This window comes from Dendropsophus ebraccatus, chromosome 2 (assembly GCF_027789765.1).
Source record: "Dendropsophus ebraccatus isolate aDenEbr1 chromosome 2, aDenEbr1.pat, whole genome shotgun sequence".
In the NCBI taxonomy this organism is placed as follows: Eukaryota; Metazoa; Chordata; class Amphibia; order Anura; family Hylidae; genus Dendropsophus; species Dendropsophus ebraccatus.
Genome location: NC_091455.1, coordinates 50,087,130 through 50,104,043, shown reverse-complemented (window position 1 = coordinate 50,104,043; position 16,914 = coordinate 50,087,130). Strand labels below are relative to the sequence as shown.

General features: G+C 46.5%; 1 protein-coding gene across 7 annotated transcripts in view; it reads left to right on the top strand.

Moving 5' to 3' along the window:
• The window catches only part of CSPP1 (centrosome and spindle pole associated protein 1), a 65,264-nt gene that overhangs the window by 1,253 nt on the left and 47,097 nt on the right, over nt 1-16,914 (top strand). The window contains exon 1 of one of the 7 annotated variants that reach the window (XM_069957517.1): nt 12,522-12,657. The exons of the other annotated variants lie outside the window; for them this stretch is intronic. The gene's annotated coding sequence lies outside the window, so the exon portion shown is untranslated. Of the gene's footprint in view, nt 1-12,521; nt 12,658-16,914 lie in introns of those variants that run through there. 7 annotated transcript variants of the gene reach the window in all.

Here is a 16,914-nt window from a genome sequence, read left to right as displayed (position 1 = left end):
ATACCAAGACCATTTATTGTGGCCCTTCCCAGACTAATACCAGCCTGCTTCTGCCCCAGACCCGGAGCGCCATTATTTGATGCTTTGAGTCTGATCAAACCCAGCCCTTCCAAGTTCCCCTGCAGTAATGGTTACAGGGGTAATAATGCGGGGTGTGGAACCAATTGTCAGCATTTCTATGATTTCTTATGAGAAAACTTGCTTTGTTTTAAGAGTGGATTTGGATTACAAGCACAGTCCTGGAAGGAATTATGCTCGTAATCCAAGGCATCACTATATATATATATATATATATATATATATATATATATATATATATATGCTGTCTATTAGACAGCTTCCACTACTTAGCCTCTAGGGTGAGTAATAAACAAAACACTATATGGAGATTTTTTTCTTTTTTGGGGGGATTTTTTTTATTGAAATAAAAACACCCCTATACCCCTCATAAACCATGTTATAAAAAAAGAAATCTGCTTATTATTGACATAGTCTATCAAATCCAACATTGTCCTTAGGATACTGGTATGTGGAAAACAAAAATTGCCATGTCAGTGCACGCTCCATTGTGTGCACTGGCATGCCTTCTGCGGCCACTATTTTCTACGGTGCCGCTGGGGATCCCAGCCAGAGTGTATACCATGTGTATACACTCCGTCCGGGATTCCCTCAGAAGGCAGCACTACGTAAGTTCCGTGGGAATCATGGTCGTTGTAACAACGGCCTAGATTCCCCCAGAACTTACGTTGTGTAAACATAGCCTCATAGTACAAGGAAAATGCACACAGCATCAGGCCATGTTCCCACGTAGTAAGACAGCGGCTGTCCTGTGACCCGGCCGGGTCACAGAACGGCTGGTGTCAGAGAAGATCACCCTGGCCGGTACTGCCGTACTAGAGGGATAATCTTCACTGCCGCTAAATTCGGATGCAGGCGCATCTGTTCGTGCCCGCATTATGAATTCCCCACTGCACACAATGGAGCGTGCCGCCGGAGCCGCTCGCTCCATAGTGTGCACTGACAGGTTTTCTGACATGTCAGTTTCTTGCGGCGCTGCTAGGGATCCCGGCCGAAGTGTATGTACTCTGGCCGGGATTTCTTAGAAGGCAGCAGTACGTAAGTTCCGTAGTGTGAACATAGCCTGATGCTGTGTGAAATCGAGGACCCAACTTGTAGCTGGGAATCTTGAGACGGACATACTTGGCCGAGAGCCAGACTTTGTCACCTGGGAGAAAATTTGTGGCAGGTCTTCTCTTCTTATCAGCCTGGTTCTTCATGCGTTCAGAGGCTTTGAGTAAGGACTGTCGAGTCTGTTCCCAGATCGATTGAAGGTCAGAGATCAATTCCTCCAGGAACCTCAGATGATGGAGAGAGAGGCAGAGGAGGACGAGGGTGATGCCCGTAGACCACATAGAAAGGAGACTTGCCTGTGGAACTCGAGTCCAGATGGTTATAAGAAAACTCTGCCCATGGAAGTAGATCGGACCAGTTGTCTTGGCGGCTGGACACAAAATGACGTAGGTAGTTACCCAGGATCTGATTGACTCTCTCCACTTGCCCGTTGGTCTGGGGATGATAGGCCGATGAGAAGTCCAGCTTCACTTGGAGTTGCGAGCAGAGGGCACGCCAAAACTTGGAGACAAATTGAGAGCCTCGATCGGACACAATGTGAAGAGGAAGTCCATGCAGGCGGAAGATGTGTCGGAAGAACAGCTGAGCCAGACGAGGAGCAGAGGGTAGTCCAGGGAAGGCCACGAAGTGAGCCATTTTAGAGAAGCGGTCAGTCACCACCCAAATGACTGTATTGCCCGCGGATGGAGGTAGATCCGTGATGAAATCCATCACTATGTGGTGCCAGGGACGGTCCGGGACTGGCAAGGGCAAAAGTAGGCCGGCAGGTCTTTGACGGGGTGACTTATTCCTGGCACAGACTGCGCAGGAAGCCACAAAGTCCTTGACATTCTGATAGAGATTGGGCCACCAGTAGTGACTGGAGATCAATTGCCCGTTCTTTTGAGCTCCTGGATGCCCGGCCACCAAAGAGGAATGACCCCACTTCAAGATGCGTTTACGGAGTGCAGGGCGCACATAAGTCTTGCCGGGAGGCAGTCTCTGCAGAGTAGAAGTGGCAACTGGTACTAGGTGATCGGGAGGTATTATGTGACGAGGAGATTCCTCTTGCCCCATGACATCGGATGCTCGGGATAATGCATCGGCCTTTATATTCTTCTCGGCTGGACGGAAATGAATGGTAAAGTTGAACCGAGAGAAGAAGAGGGACCACCTGGCCTGCCGAGGATTGAGGCGTTGAGCCGATTGGAGGTAGAGGAGGTTCTTGTGGTCCGTGTAGATGTTAACAGGATGTCTAGCCCCCTCTAGGAGATGACGCCACTCCTCCAGTGCCAACTTAATAGCCAGGAGTTCACGGTCTCCAATCGTATAGTTCCTCTCGGCAGGGGAGAAAGTCTTAGAAAAGAACCCGCAGGTTCTGGTCTTGCCTGATGTGTCCCTTTGCGAGAGGATGGCTCCTGCGCCCACAGAAGATGCATCGACTTCAAGAGAAAACGACTTGGAGACATCCGGACGAACTAGAGCAGGAGCAGAGGCAAAGGTAGACTTTAGGCTATTGAAGGCTTGTTCGGCCTCTGGAGGCCAACGTCTGGGATCCGCCTTCTTCTTGGTGAGCCACTATGGGTGCGACCAGGGTAGAGAAGTGGGGGATGAACTGCCGATAGTAGTTGGCAAATCCAAGGAAACGTTGGATAGCTCTAAGTCCCACAGGACGTGGCCACTGGAGAACAGCAGAGAGCTTGGCTGGATCCATCTGTAGGCCCTGGTCGGAGACAATGTATCCAAGAAACGGCAGGCTGCGCTGAAGGAAAACGCACTTCTCCAGCTTGGCATACAAATGGTTGGCCCGTAGTCTTCGTAGAACCTGCCGTACATGGGACACGTGGGTCTGCTGGTCGTGGGAGAAGACCAGGATGTCGTCAAGATAGACAATGACGCAGACATAGAGGAGATCGCGGAATATATCGTTCACGAATTCCTGGAAGACCGCTGGGGCGTTGCATAGGCCGAATGGCATGACCAGATATTCGTAGTGCCCATCTCTGGTGTTGAAAGCGGTCTTCCATTCGTCTCCTTCACGAATACGGATCAAGTTATAGGCTCCTCTGAGATCCAGCTTGGAGAAGATCCTAGCTCCACGGAGACGGTCGAACAGTTCAGGGATTAGCGGAAGAGGATAACGGTTCTTGACAGTCACCTTATTTAAGCCCCGGTAGTCTATGCATGGGCGGAGGGAACCGTCCTTCTTCTGTAGAAAGAAAAATCCAGCGCCACCGCAATAGAGGCAGAGATTCAGCTCCAGTCGACAGGCCCTCTCATCAGTCGTCAGGCGAGCTCGTTCCACCTGCATAGGAACCTCTGGAGATGACTGGGGCATAGGAGCAACGGGATTCTGAAACACCGGGGCCAGCCGGGGATGGCGACGGGGCAGACTCAGACGCTGTTCTTGCCGGACCTCCTCCTCTCTCTCGGAAAACCTGGTGTAGACTCTGGTAGCCAGTAGAATGAGTTCGTTCAAGGAGGTAGGAAGGTCTCGGGCAGCGAGCACATCTTTCACTCGACTGGACAGTGGCAATTAGGGCAGCCTCATTCCAGTCTAGTTCTGCGGCCAGGGTGCGGAACTGGATGGCGTAATCACCAACGGAGGATGTTCCTTGAGATAGATTGAGGAGAGCAGTCTCAGCTGAAGACGCACGGGCAGGTTCCTCAAAGACAGAGCGGAACTCAGCCAGGAAGATTCGGAGATTGGCAGCAACAGGGTCATCACGGTCCCACAGCGGTGTGGCCCAGGCCAGAGCTCTACCTTCCAATAGGCTGATAATGAAAGCCACTTTAGAGCGCTCGGTGGCAAACTGACTGCTTAGAAGTTCAATATGCATAGTGCATTGGGTCAGGAATCCTCTGCACAACTTGGGGTCACCTCCATATTTACTTGGGAGAGCCAGTCGTAGTTTTGATGAGGCTGCAGGAGGTGATGACTGCTGGGCTGTGGTATGCTGCTGTACGGCTGCAGTCAGTTGTTGGATCAGCTGTCAGTAAAAGAAAATCACCTGGGCTCAGCGATGCAGTGCTCAATGATAGCTTTATTCTGTGATCCTTAGAAAGCAACGGAGACAATACATAGGCTCTCACAGTCTCACGCCAACATGTTTCTGGTACGTCACATACCCTTAATCATGGCTGAGGTTAAAGCCATACAGGTGAGTATAAATAGGTGGTCCGACTCCGCCCAGAAGCATGATGGCGTCAGAACTTTACATATACACACACCCATAATCAACAAAGTGCAGACTAAAACCAATTTTTGCGTTCTACTTGACAGTTGTAAACCGTGTCCAAACAATCAGAACACATCATATGCAAGAAATATAAATAAATGAATAGCACAATATGAAACAGCTAGTTTGAAGCTTCTAGTAATACAGTTGAAGTTCTCTGCGAAGGTTCAAGCCATGTGGTGCAATAGTATTTAAATGAAAGATCCAATAGGCTTCTTTTCTGGCTAAGGCATGTCTAATATCGCCCCCTCTAGGTGGCAATTGTACACGATCAATGGCAAAAGCTCTGAAAGAATCCAAATTGCCCTGATGGGTATGCACAAAATGGTGGGAGGCTCCAGATAGGCTGCGTGTGGTAGAATGTCCTATGTCATAAATGTGCTCCACAATGCGAGTTTTAAACTTACGTGTAGTGCAACCCACATAGATAAGATTACAATGTGTGCACAAAATAATGTACACTACGTGTGTACTGTTACAATTCAAGAAGCAGCCTATCTGGAACTCCCTGCCAGAGCTACTGGCAAATGACTTTTTGGGCAGTGCTACCGAACAGGTACGGCAAGGAACTTGTCCACACCTGTAAAAACCTTTGCAGCTAAGCCACGTTGAGGACCTCTGCTGTTTAGGGGCCGAAGGGGAGAGAACATCTCCCAGGGTGGAAGCTCTGCTGGAAACTACCCGACATCCTGACTGCAAGATGTGATTCAGTATTGGGTCACTCCCAGTGGCGTAGCCACCGTGGTCGCGGGGGCCGCCGATCAATTACTCTTGTGACCGCAAGCATTGTTTTGCTTGCGGTCACAAGAGTCTGGCTCCGTCTTTCCCACGGCTGCTACGCGGCTGCCGGGGGTGTCGCGTCTTACCCCCGGCAGCGCGCGCATCCCAGAACTCCCTGCGCGCCTTGGGCCCTGACTTCCGGTTTCCGGCGCGCAGGGAGTTCTGGGATGCGCGCTGCCGGATATAAGACGCAACACCCCCGGCAGCCGCGCAGCAGCCGGGGACAGATCGAAGGAGTGAGGATCAACGTGGGAGCGCGATGTCAGGTGAGTTAAGTTTTGTTTTTTTATCAGCCTGTACGGGTGGGGGGAAAGGAGGGGGCCATCTATGAGGGTGGGGGGAAAGAGGGGGCCATCTATGAGGGTGGGGGAAAGAGGGGGCCATCTATGAGGGTGGGGGGAAAGGAGGGGGGCATCTATGAGGGTGGGGGGAAGGAGGGGGGCATCTATGACGGTGGGGGGAAGAGGGGGGCATTTATGAGGGTGGGGGGAAAGAGGGGGGCCATCTATGAGGGTGGGGGGAAGGAGGGGGCTATCTATGAGGGTGGGGGGAAAGAGGAGCCATCTATGAGGGTGGGGGGAAAGAGGGGCCATCTATGAGGGTGGGGGGAAAGAGGGGCCATCTATGAGGGTGGGGGGAAAGAGGGGGGCCATCTATGAGGGTGGGGGGGGGAAAGGGGACCATCTATAAGGGAGGGAGGAAGGGGACCATCTATAAAGGGGGAGAAAGGGGACCATCTATAAGGGAGGGGGGGGAAGGGGACCATCTATAAGGGAGGGGGGGGAAGGGGACCATCTATAAGGGAGGGGGGGGGGAAGGGGACCATCTATAAGGGAGGGGGGGGAAGGGGACCATCTATAAGGGAGGGGGGGAAGGGGACCATCTATAAGGGAGGGGGGGAAGGGGACCATCTATAAGGGAGGGGGGGGAAGGGGACCATCTATAAGGGAGGGGGGGGGGAAGGGGACCATCTATAAGGGGGGGGGGGGAAGGGGACCATCTATAAGGGAGGGGGGGGGAAGGGGACCATCTATAAGGAGGGGGGGGGAAGGGGACCATCTATAAGGGAGGGGGGGGGGGAAGGGGACCATCTATAAGGGAGGGGGGGGGGAAGGGGACCATCTATAAGGGAGGGTGGGGGGAGAGGGGGCCATCTATAAGGGAGGGTGGGGGGAGAGGGGACCATCCATAAGGGAGGGTGAGGAGAGAGGGGGCCATCTATAAGGGAGGGGGAAGAGGGGGCCATCTATAAGGGAGGGGGTAGAGGGGGCCATCTATAAGGGAGGGGGTAGAGGGGGCCATCTATTTGGGGGGGCAACATAGGGGGAGAGGGAATACACAGAGGGGGGCATATATTATTAGGAGGTCACATAGAGTCAGGGCTACCCACTAAATGAGGGTGTAAAGGGGACAGTACAGATGTGCAGTGTGTATAGAGATGGAGATGGTGTCAGAGTGTGGAGCCTAATATGTCTGTCTGGCAGATTCTGTGGATTCGTGGCTCGGAGAAGTTCTCATAACGGCCTAGGACGGATGGAGAAGATGATGAAAAGGAAAGAACTCCGATCAGAAAAGACGTCTCCTGTGAGTCACCTGATATAACTGCACAGTAATGTATATGGTGTATAGAGCCTGTGTAGAGCTGGGGCCACCTCTATATGACTGGATGAGGTGATTTAGTATACTGGATTTGGTCAGTAACAATATGGTGGTGATGGTAGTGGTTGTGGTGTGGCGGTAATGTTTCCTCCCTATATACTGGTATTACTGGTAATATTGGTCTCAGTATACAGGATTTGGTCGGTAACAGTATGGCGGTAATAGGTAATATCTGTCTTGGTGTGTGTGTGTGTGTGTGTGTATATATATATATATATATATATATATATATATATATATATACATACAGTGGTACCTTGGTTTAAGAGTAACTTCGTTTAAGAGCATTTTGGTTTAAGAGCTCACAGTTTTTCAAAATTGTGACTTGGTTTAAGAGCATTGCTTTGGTTTAAGAACTTCCTGTATTGGGTGGGAGCGCGAGTGGAGAAGGGGCATGGCCTGCATAGCGGGGTCTACAGCACTGTACTCTAAACACCTTCCAAATCATAGCAGATCCCCTTCAGGCTGGGGCTTACATCAGGGGACAGGACTGTGGGGGGGGGGGGTAATCTCTCCATAGCTGTAACCCCTCTCTCCCCGGACAGAGAGTGCTGCATGTATGTGCCCACATCTGCCCTGCTCATTCCTTCATGCTCCCTGCAGTCTCTGTCAGCCCTTGTGTTTCCCATCCTCTCCATTACTGTACAGTACAGAATAATAAATATATTTGGGGTGTGGAACCAATTGTCTGCATTTACATGATTTCTTATAGGAAAATTTGCTTTGGTTTAAGAGTGGATTTGGATTACAAGCACGGTCCTGGAACGAATTATGCTCATAATCCAAGGCACCACTGTGTGTGTGTATATATATATATATATATATATATATATATATACACACACACACACACACACACACACACACAACAATAGCATCACTTGGTCGTGAAAGGAGGGGGGGGGGGGGGGCCCAAGTTGGCCTCTCGCACCAGGGCCTAGGAGACATTAGCTACGCCCCTGGTCACTCCGCAATATGTGGATATGTTTGAGGATGATGTCTCTGATCTGTCTGAACTGAGGGCTAAATCTGGTGACCAATGTAGGAATGTGTTGAGAAATTGGCTTAGGCTTCCTTACTAGCAAGTCATGTCTATCTCGATTATCCACCTTATTGGCAGCCCGCCCCAGCATCCAACGTGGGTATCCCCTGCATAGTAATCTATCCCATGTACATTTGCTATTTTCTCTATAAGCATGCTCCGTATTGCAGTTACGGCGCATGCGGGTTAGCTCCCCTACTGGTATGGATTTGATGGTGTGCCTGGGGTGGGAACTCGAGGCATGCAATGTGGTGTTGCCTGACACTGGCTTTCTGTGTGTTTTAGTCTCAACTACATGTGATGGTATACCCGTAAGTTCAAGGTCAAGGAAGATCATCTTATGTTTGTCAGCATTATGAGTGAAGCGGAGGCCCATACTATTACTGTTCACATATTCAACAAACAGTGGTACGTCAGATTCAGAGCCATCCCAGATGAGTAGCAAATCGTCTATGAATCTGGCGTACCACCGTATGGAATCCAAGAACGGGTTGTCGCTAGTGTAAATATAAATTTCTTCCCAATGGGACATGGTGAGATTTGCAAGCGACGGGGAATATTTAGCCCCCATAGAAACGCCGCTTGTTTGTAAATAAAACTTGTCACCAAATTTGAAATAATTATGCGACATGAGAAACCAAGTAGTGCTTTTGATGAACTCAATAAGTTCCCTGCTATATCCACTGTACTTATCCAAATGAAATTGGAGAGCTTGCATTGCCACCGGATGTGGGATACTGGTGTACAAAGACGTGACATCCAGTCCCAGCCAACAATATTCCGGTTGCCAAATGAAGTTCTCCAATGCAGACAATACCGTACCAGTATCTTTGAGATACCCAGGGACTCTCTGTACGAGAGGCTGCAGCAGGCAATCAGCTGTGACTGTTGCTGGATCTGTTGAGCCTGTAGGGCGACCACTCGGGCTACTTCACGGATATCAGGCACCTCGCCGGGATCCATGGTTGGAGCCTACTGTAACGCCTGGAGTAGTGGATCCACTGGACCGTCACCAGCGATGGCACTAACCTCACCAGGGAGCGGAGTCTAAGGGGCCGCTGGTTTTCACCAGAGCCCGCCGCAAGGCGGGATGGACTTGCTGCGGCAGGCGACCCCCAGGTCGCTACCCCTGGCTTGGTTGCTAGTGACGGCAGGCGAGGCGTGGCGGGAGCAGTAGGCAGGAGAAGGTGCTGGCAGAGGTCTGTAGGCGTAACCGCAGGTGACAGGCTGAACACAGGAGCAGTAGTGTAACAGAGGAGCAGGAACCAGGAACAAGGACTAGGGACCAGGTAGCAGACAGGAATCAGGAACAAAGACTAGGGACCAGGTAGCAGACAGGAATCAGGAACAACAGGGAGCTGGGCCAAACGCTATGGGAAGCATGTAGAGGCTCCAACACCTGGAAGGGGGCAGAGCTGGAACTTATAGGGGAGTGATTGACATGTGGACCAATTAAGAGTGCACTGCCCCTTTAAATCTGAGACAGCCGGCGCGTGCGCGCCCTAGGAGGCGGGGACGCGCGCGCCGGCCGGCACAGCGACGGACAGGAGCGCGGTGAGGTGAGGCGCCCCCCGGGGCCGAAGCAACAGCAGCGCCGGGTCCCTGCCTAAGGACACCGGCTGCTGCAGATGTAGGAGAGAGGGTGCGGCGGCGGTCCGGAGCACGGGACGCCGCCGTGGCCCTAACAGCTGTGTGCATTATCCTTACACTATGATGCTATGTGTATTATCCTTGCACTATGATGCTGTGTATTATCCTTACACTATGATGCTGTGTGTATTATCCTTGCACTATGATGCTGTGTGTATTATCCTTGCACTATGATGCTGTGTATTATCCTTGCACTATGATGCTGTGTATTATCCTTACACTATGATGCTGTGTGTATTATCCTTGCACTATGATGCTGTGTGTATTATCCTTGCACTATGATGCTGTGTGAATTATCCTTGCACTATGATGCTGTGTATTATCCTTGCACTATGATGCTGTGTATTATCCTTACACTATGATGCTGTGTGTATTATCCTTGCACTATGATGCTGTGTGTATTATCCTTGCACTATGATGCTGTGTGTATTATCCTTGCACTATGATGCTGTGTATTATCCTTGCACTATGATGCTGTGTATTATCCTTACACTATGATGCTGTGTGTATTATCCTTGCACTATGATGTTGTGTGTATTATCCTTATACTATGATGCTGTGTATTATCCTTGCACTATGATGCTGTGTATTATCCTTGCACTATGATGCTATGTATTATCCTTACACTATGATGCTGTGTGTATTATCCTTGCACTATGATGCTGTGTGTATTATCCTTATACTATGATGCTGTGTATTATCCTTGCACTATGATGCTGTGTATTATCCTTGCACTATGATGCTGTGTATTATCCTTACACTATGATGCTGTGTGTATTATCCTTGCACTATGATGCTGTGTGTATTATCCTTATACTATGATGCTGTGTATATTATACTTGCACTATGATGCTGTGTGTATTATCCTTATACTATGATGCTGTGTGTTATCCTTGCACTATGATGCTGTGTGTATTATCCTTGCACTATGATGCTGTGTGTTATCCTTACACTATGATGCTGTGTGTATTATCCTTGCACTATGATGCTGTGTATTATACTTGCACTATGATGCTGTGTGTATTATCCTTATACTATGATGCTATGTGTTATCCTTGCACTATGATGCTGTGTGTATTATCCTTGCACTATGATGCTGTGTGTTATCCTTACACTATGATGCTGTGTGTATTATCCGTACACTATGATGCTGTGTGTATTATCCTTACACTATGATGCTGTGTGTATTATCCTTGCACTATGATGCTGTGTATTATCCTTGCACTATGATGCTGTGTGTATTATCCTTGCACTATGATGCTGTGTGCATTATCCTTGCACTATGATGCTGTGTGTATAATCCTTGCACTATGATGCTGTGTGTATTATCCTTATACTATGATGCTGTGTATTATCCTTGCACTATGATGCTGTGTATTATCCTTGCACTATGATGCTGTGTATTATCCTTACACTATGATGCTGTGTGTATTATCCTTGCACTATGATGCTGTGTGTATTATCCTTATACTATGATGCTGTGTATATTATACTTGCACTATGATGCTGTGTGTATTATCCTTATACTATGATGCTGTGTGTTATCCTTGCACTATGATGCTGTGTGTATTATCCTTGCACTATGATGCTGTGTGTTATCCTTACACTATGATGCTGTGTGTATTATCCTTGCACTATGATGCTGTGTATTATACTTGCACTATGATGCTGTGTGTATTATCCTTATACTATGATGCTATGTGTTATCCTTGCACTATGATGCTGTGTGTATTATCCTTGCACTATGATGCTGTGTGTTATCCTTACACTATGATGCTGTGTGTATTATCCGTACACTATGATGCTGTGTGTATTATCCTTACACTATGATGCTGTGTGTATTATCCTTGCACTATGATGCTGTGTATTATCCTTGCACTATGATGCTGTGTGTATTATCCTTGCACTATGATGCTGTGTGCATTATCCTTGCACTATGATGCTGTGTGTATTATCCTTGCACTATGATGCTGTGTGTATTATCCTTATACTATGATGCTGTGTATTATCCTTGCACTATGATGCTGTGTATTATCCTTGCACTATGATGCTATGTATTATCCTTACACTATGATGCTGTGTGTATTATCCTTGCACTATGATGCTGTGTGTATTATCCTTATACTATGATGCTGTGTATTATCCTTGCACTATGATGCTGTGTATTATCCTTGCACTATGATGCTGTGTATTATCCTTACACTATGATGCTGTGTGTATTATCCTTGCACTATGATGCTGTGTGTATTATCCTTATACTATGATGCTGTGTATATTATACTTGCACTATGATGCTGTGTGTATTATCCTTATACTATGATGCTGTGTGTATTATGCTTGCACTATGATGCTGTGTGTGTTATCCTTATACTATGATGCTGTGTGTATTATACTTGCACTATGATGCTGTGTGTATTATCCTTGCACTATGATGCTGTGTGTATTATCCTTGCACTATGATGCTGTGTGTATTATCCTTGCACTATGATGCTGTGTGTTATCCTTACACTATGATGCTGTGTGTATTATCCTTGCACTATGATGCTGTGTATTATACTTGCACTATGATGCTGTGTGTATTATCCTTATACTATGATGCTATGTGTTATCCTTGCACTATGATGCTGTGTGTATTATCCTTGCACTATGATGCTGTGTGTTATCCTTACACTATGATGCTGTGTGTATTATCCGTACACTATGATGCTGTGTGTATTATCCTTACACTATGATGCTGTGTATTATCCTTGCACTATGATGCTGTGTGTATTATCCTTGCACTATGATGCTGTGTGTATTATCCTTGTACTGTAACATCCCTGTGTGTTAGTGTATTGTGATGCCATGTCTGTTATCTATGTGCTGTAATATCAGTGCAGCCTGCACTATTGAGCTGTGGCATGCCAGTTTCTACATCTAGTGACATTGCTGTGTGCATCATCCCCATACTCAGATATCACTATGTGCAATAATTCCTATAAAACCCGAGCGCCGCACAGCTCAGCCTGCATAGCCGTGTACCCGCGATCCTCCTCACCACTAGGGGAGCCAGAGCGCACCTACTAACCAAACACTCAGCTGAGCGCGGGGGGCGGAGCCTGTCACCACAGAGACGCACAGCTAACGGCTGTACACACACATAAGCGGCGGAGGGAGCAGCTGCGGCCGGAGCGCTCGGTAAGGATGCTGTGGTGACGCCTGTATGTACTGTACGTGTGCCGTGGTGTTGTGTGACCGGTTACCTGAGCACAGTTACCGTATAAAACATTCAGCAGCGCGGTGTAATGGAGGACGTGTCACCCGGTAGCCTCAGCCTCCCATAGCCCTGCGCTGTGTACTGTGCTGGAGCCGCTCTGCCCCCCAGGCTGCTCTATTGCCTGAAAGTAACCAATCAGAGCGCAGCTTTTCCTTCTAATTCTGTGCTTACGTTATGTAAGCTGCGCTGTGATTGGTTGCTGTGGGCAACAACAATGTTCATTTGGGCAGTTTCATTCATCTGCTCTTAGCAGTGATCATTTTGTGGCTATATATATATATATTTTTTTTTAATAAATCTTTATCGACATGAACAGTTCTGTATTCTTCTGTTTGTATTTTAATTCCTTACTATTTCCTCAAGATGTCTTTTTGCTGTCAGTAAATAGATAATCATAGGGGGTTTCCAAAGAGTAAGGGCCCTATTACACGGGACGATTATTGTGTGAAAAATCGTTATATTGTTCAAATTTAAACGATAATCGTTCTGTGTAATTACAGGCAATGATGACAAAATCGTTCGTATGTCATTGATTTAGATCTGAACCTAAAATTATTGTTAATCGTTCACTAATCGTTCGCTGTAATTCCACATTCGTTCGCTCAAGCTCTGCATTTTTGCACTAATCATTCAGTGTATTTGCACATTGTTCATTGTTTTGCTGGGATCAGAAACAATAAACTATCATAGTAACGATTGTAACTAACGACAATTGTTCTGTGTAATGTGGTGAATGATTTCAGGTTAAATATAAACAATCTTGTTTGCGACCGTTAGTCGTTAATCGTTAAAAATCGCTCGGTGTAATAGGACCCTAAGAGATCAGCAGTCAGGATACAATTGACCTCCATCCCTGTGGTCCTTGGGGGCCCAAGCAGTCAGCTTGTCCTTCCCTATATATGGGATAACCCACTCACCTTTATGGGTATGTTCATATGTACTGTATTTGCTGGGTAAATCAATAGAAAAAGTAGAACAAAGAGTAAAATCCACAACATATAAAGTATGTGTGTGAACATGCTCTAAAGTAAATAAATAGACAACATAACGTCTGCAGTGTGTAAAGCTGTTGTTTATAGTCACAGGGTAGTTGCTGATAGCTGAAGCAGGACTGTTCATGTACAGTACAGGATAAGTGTCTAGGATGTAAGGCAATGGGTTTGTATTCACTGACTGCAAGCAGAAATCTTAATAGTGATGTGATATTGCTACAAACCACAGTACCACCATCCATTGTTTGAGACATATTTACATAAGGGTGCCTTTAATAAATGCTGTTACTCCATTTATCCAGGTAATATTTGGCCCCTGTTCCCCAAATTGGTGGGGGTCCCCAATGACCCAGCTGGTTAAGCTTTGATAAACACTTAAAGGAAACCCAAAGGGTTTCCCACAGTGAAAAAGCTCTTTTCCATCTCACCTCCTGTTATCCCCCCCCCCCCCCCCCCCCCCCCTCCTTGCAGGGGACAGCTGTCTCGCCACAGTGGGTTCTGTATTGTGGTTGCCACATGTGGGCAAAGCATTCAAAGAACCTCTTTTTTGTTGGACAGGCTCAGGGCCACAGTGTGACATGACTATTTCTTCATGTAGCTAGGACGTTGTGGAGGTGTGACCTCAGCCATGTGATTCTTGAAAGTGAGAACATAAATTGATGTATAAATTGTTTTACTGTTTCTAATGTGTAAATGGGAAAAGTTCTGTGGACATCTGTGTAGTGGTTTCTCTTCTCCCCACAATGGACACCATCACTGGCTCAGCAGAGTGTGCGAGAGGCTCAGCAGAGTGTATGAGAGGCCTGGCATGTACTAGTGATGCAGGTGAGAGCATAGCCTGGTCCCTGCAGACCTGGTGCTGGAGCTGCATTGTATCATTCACTATCAGGAATCTATGCAGGGTGACACAATACAACCGCTCTGGCTGTAGATGAGATCAAAGCAGACTCGTATTATACTCTGTGCAGTAAAGAGGTGACCAGGATGAGCCCAGCATGTCAGCATTGTCATTGTACTCTTCTGTTCATAGTAGCAGTGTATCATTTTACTTTGCATCCATTGTGTCAGGCTGGTTCCTTATTAGATTTTCTTCATTGTGTCAGCCTCTCTGCATAGACTGACTATGTTGCTTGTTGGTGTGAGGCACATGAGAAGATGGACATGGTAAATGTGAATGTGTCTGTGTACATCAGCGATGGGCAGCGCCTGTATACTTTATCCTGCACAGCTCCGCATTGCTATGAGCATTCCTGGTGTCTAAGCGAGTCACAAGATGTTCTGCAGGCTGAGTGTCTGAATGACGTCAGATGCAGACAAGCTTTATGGGTAACACATGGAGATGTTATGATCTCATTTAAAGCAGAAGTGTGCTCACTGATGAAGATCTAATAGGGAAATCTCGCTGTTAGTACATAGGATGCTTAAAGTGTATCGTTTAATTTTTTTGCAGAATTCAATAGTACAGGCGATTTTAACCCTTTGAGGACCAGGCCCAAAATGACTCAGTGGGCTGCGCAAATTTTGATTTTTGTGTTTTCATTTTTTCCTCCTCCGCTTCTAAGAGCTTTAGCACTTTCAGTTTTCTATCTACAAAGCCATGTAAGGGCTTGTTAGTTACAGGAATAGTTGTACTTTGTAATGGCGTCTTTCATTTTACCATAACATGTATGAGGGAATTCCAAAATTATTATTTATGAAGTTATAAATTGGTGTAATCGTAAAAATGAATGCAATATGGTAACTTTTGGGGGGTTCCTGTGTCTACGTAATGCACTATATGGTAACAGCGACATGATACAATTATTCTATAGGTCAGTCCGAACACAACCACATGCAGGTTACACAGATTCTCTAATGTAATATATATGTATATTTTTTTTGGCAATTAATTATTAATAAAATGGGCCTATTGTGACGCTGGGTGTAATTTTTTTCCACCATGATCTCTTGTTTTTATTAATACCATATTTGTGAAGATCGGACGTTTTGATCACTTTTTAATTACAATTTTTTTTATTTATATTTTATTTATTTATTTATTTTATTTATTTATTTATATGTAACATCAAATTGGTAATCCTGGCACTTTTTTCCCTCTTTTCGTGTTCACGATGACGCTTGTTATATTTTAATAGATCGGACAATTACGCACGCTACGGTATATTATATGTTTATTTATTTATTTTTACATGTTTTATTTATATAATGGGAAAGGGGGGTGATTTAAACTTTTATTGGGGGAGGGGTTTTGGGGTAGTGTAATAATTTTAACTTTTTTTTTTTTTTAACACATTCTAAGTCCCTTTGGGGGACTTGTACATACAGTACTTTGATTTCATACATTGATCATTGCTATGCCATAGGCAGGCTCAGTGAGCAGAGCGCTTATCAGACCGCACGGAGGCAGGTGAGAGACATCCGGTGGTCCGTTACAACGATCGGGACCCTGCAGGCACACTGTCACTTACACTTGAACGCTGCAGCTTGTCATTAACGGTGAGGGCCAGGCTGCTCACTGCAGCCGGCCCCCACCTCTTGTAATTGGGTTTATTAGCCGAAAAATGCATTTTTATTATGAAAAAGCAGTTTGAAGCTCTTCCCCCTGTCTTCATGGTTCTCTTATGGAGAGGGGAGGGGTGGAGGGAGATGAGGCACCAAAACAGGGCAACAAAGAGTTAATTTACAGCTATATCACTGGGCTATCTCCTCAGAAGTTAGCACTGACCTCTCGGACCTCTGAATAGAGGCTTTCACACAGCTTCCCCTGTGTAAACCTTTGCTCTTTGCCGCCGACTAATCTCCATCCTTTCTCCTCCCCCCTCCCCTCTCCATAGATTAGACAGGGCCCGACTGATGTAAAAGAGTTGAGATTTCCTGATAATGAGCAGTGAATAAGAGAAAGGAGGGACCTGGGGAAAGTCTTTTAGAATGCAGATAATGGCATATTTGCCTAATAAACCCAATTACAAAGTTTCTTAAAATCGCCTGGACTATTGATTTCTGCAAAAAAACAAAACAAAAAAAAACACGACAGTGACGCTTTAATGCACCATGAGTACTTTTTGTTCTGTGGAGTTTGTAGTGTGTGAGTTGTACATACCTTTATAAAAGGGTTGTCCCAAAATTATAAGCACCATTTCATAGGATAGGTGATACAAGCATCTGAATGATGGTCATGAAAACAAG